Below are 3,102 nucleotides of genomic sequence, written 5' to 3'. Positions count from 1 at the left end.
TTAGTTATCACATATCCAGCTGTTTCGTGTCTTCATCAGGAAGCTCACAATGCTTACCATGGTGTCTAAGGGCTTATTCACACATTCCATGAAACACAGACAGCACGGACGTGGAAGCCTTGCAGTGGATTTGTTTGGATATGGGACCAGGATGACAAGGGACAGGTGTAGCCCTGACCCTGGTAACTGCCCCTCTGTTCCTGCCTATTTGCCTTGTCCGCTGCTGCCTAGGGCGGTTAACTGGTCGATGGTCCCTAATCCTGTATAAGTGCAAAGACAAGACAGACGACACAATAAATAAGGGTCAGGTGTCCGAGTCAGTACCAAGAGAGCGGCAAAGTGCAAAACGTGATCCAAAAGAGAAGCCAAAATACCAATATATAATGCAGGGAAACACTAGGTCAAGACACACTGGTAAACTAGATTCTATTGCAGGCAGGGAAGTGGTTTTATGGAGGCTGGAGTCGCAGCCCAAGGACATGATTGGGGACTAGGAATCCAGCCCTCCAGCACATGTTGGAGCAAACTGACGGTGCTGGCCGCCTGTTAACATAATTTCAATTGCATACCCCTAAGCCACTTGGCTGGGAGCGGAGACACGGCAACAACATAAGCTTTTGCGTCCCAGCAACCCAGCCGGGCTGTATTTCAGGGACACCAGCTGCACGCTGCTGAGCGGCACGCAGCTGAGCCCTGACAGAACCCCTCCTTGAGGGGGGACCTCTGGACCCTTACGAAGACCTCCGGCTTGGAGGGGAAGGACAAATGAAATCTTTTTATAAAAGGAGAAGTCAGGCCAAAATTATTTTTTGATATGTTATTACTTATGGAAAGTTAGACAAATTTCTAATTTACATTAATTATGGGAAATGCACATATACTGCTATTTCCCATAACTTAGTAGATCATGGAGTGTTAGAATTCTCTCAGAAAACGTGACGTCACGAACCAGGGTGTAATTCCAATGTAGTGTCCAGCAGGGCGTGCTCTATATGTAGAAGCCTATGGGACTTTATTGTTTCTATTTATGTCTATGTGAACTAATGTATTCAATCAATAAAGCACACTGTACATTACATTTATGGAATTCCATATTCCATAAATGTATTCAACAGGGCTGTGGAGTCGTTAAGCCACAGCTCCGACTCCTGAATTTTATCAGGACCGACTCCTGCTCCTTCATAAATGGCCAGTCAGATACCTGTTATTTATCACACTGACTCAGTAGCTTCTCCCTAATGGTCTACATGATCATGCGGCAACTTCTGAGGGAATGAGAGAGATATAAAGCAGATTCTCCTGTGTGTGCAGTGGATGCAGCCAGTCTCCAGCCTCCATGTCCTGAACTACTCACAACTACTGTAGACTACAAAGAGCAGGTGGTCTTTTCTGTTCTGGTCTTCTATGTTTCTAACTAAATATTCACCATACACACAGAAACACTGCTAACACTGCCAGATCCCTGTAATATAGAGATCAGCCATAGTGATATAGAGGGGTCACGCCATAGCACACCCACAGCATGCTGCAGCCATAGTACATACGCACACATACACAGCCTGCTGCAGCCATAGCACACCCACACAGCCTACTGCAGCCATAGCCAGGGGCGTAACTAGAAATGGCTGGGCCCCATAGCAAACTTTTGATTGGGGCCCCCCCCTCCCTCGATCAATCGACCACTACGCCATCAACACACTCAGCTCTACACAGGTTCTGTACACCAAATACATTACAGTGCAGTTATATCAGGTGACTCACAGGGGACGTCTTCTCTGATCAGAGTTCTTCCCTTTTCATTTTCTTCTCCATCCGTCCTGGGCCATTATGAGAACTTCTCCGAGCCACGAATCCACAGAATCTGCCAGACAAACATATTAGGCTCCTTATACTGGCATCATCCTCATCTCTATACACACTGCACATCTGTATTGGCCCCTTTACACTCTCATTTAGTTGGTAGCCCTAACACTATGTGAGCCCCTTATAGTATATGCCCCTCTGTGTATTCTCCCTTACAGATGCCCCCGTGTTAGCCCCTTATAAATGACCGCCCTGTGCTTTCCATCCCCCTCATAGATGGTCCCCCATGTTGCCCCCCCCTTAAAGATTCCCCTCATGTTGTCCCCCTATAGATGCCCCTTATGTTCGCTCCCTAAAGATGGCCCCCTGTATAATCCCCCTATAGATGGCCCCTTGTAATATCCCCCATAGATGCCCCCCTTTATTATCCCCCATAGATGCCCCCCCTGTATTATCCCCCATAGATGCCACCCCCTGTATTATCCCCCATAGATGCCACCCCCTGTATTATCCCCCATAGATGCCCCCCCTGTATTATCCCCCATAGATGCCACCCCCCTGTATTATCCCCCATAGATGCCCCCCCCTGTATTATCCCCCATAGATGCCCCCCCCTGTATTATCCCCCATAGATGCCCCCCCCTGTATTATCCCCCATAGATGCCACCCCCTCTGTATTATCCCCCAGAGACGCCACCCCCTCTGTATTATCCCCCAGAGATGCCACCCCCCTGTATTATCCCCCATAGATGGCCCCCTGTATTATCCCCCATAGATGCCACCCCCCTGTATATCCCCATAGATGCCCCCCCCTGTATATCCCCCATAGATGCCCCCCCCTGTATATCCCCCATAGATGGCCCCCTGTATTATCCCCCATAGATGCCACCCCCTGTATTATCCCCCATAGATGCCCCCCCTGTATTATCCCCCAAAGATGCCACCCCCCTGTATATCCCCCATAGATGGCCCCCTGTATTATCCCCCATAGATGGCCCCCTGTATTATCCCCCATAGATGGCCCCCTGTATTATCCCCCATAGATGCCACCCCCCTGTATATCCCCATAGATGCCCCCCCCTGTATATCCCCCATAGATACCCCCCGTATATCCCCATAGATGGCCCCCTGTATTATCCCCCATAGATGCCACCCCCCTGTATATCCCCATAGATGCCCCCCCCTGTATATCCCCCATAGATGCCCCCCCTGTATATCCCCATAGATGGCCCCCTGTATTATCCCCCATAGATGCCACCCCCCTGTATATCCCCATAGATGCCCCCCCCTGTATATCCC

This window comes from Dendropsophus ebraccatus, chromosome 5 (assembly GCF_027789765.1).
Source record: "Dendropsophus ebraccatus isolate aDenEbr1 chromosome 5, aDenEbr1.pat, whole genome shotgun sequence".
NCBI classification, from domain to species: Eukaryota; Metazoa; Chordata; class Amphibia; order Anura; family Hylidae; genus Dendropsophus; species Dendropsophus ebraccatus.
This window is presented reverse-complemented; position numbering follows the sequence as displayed.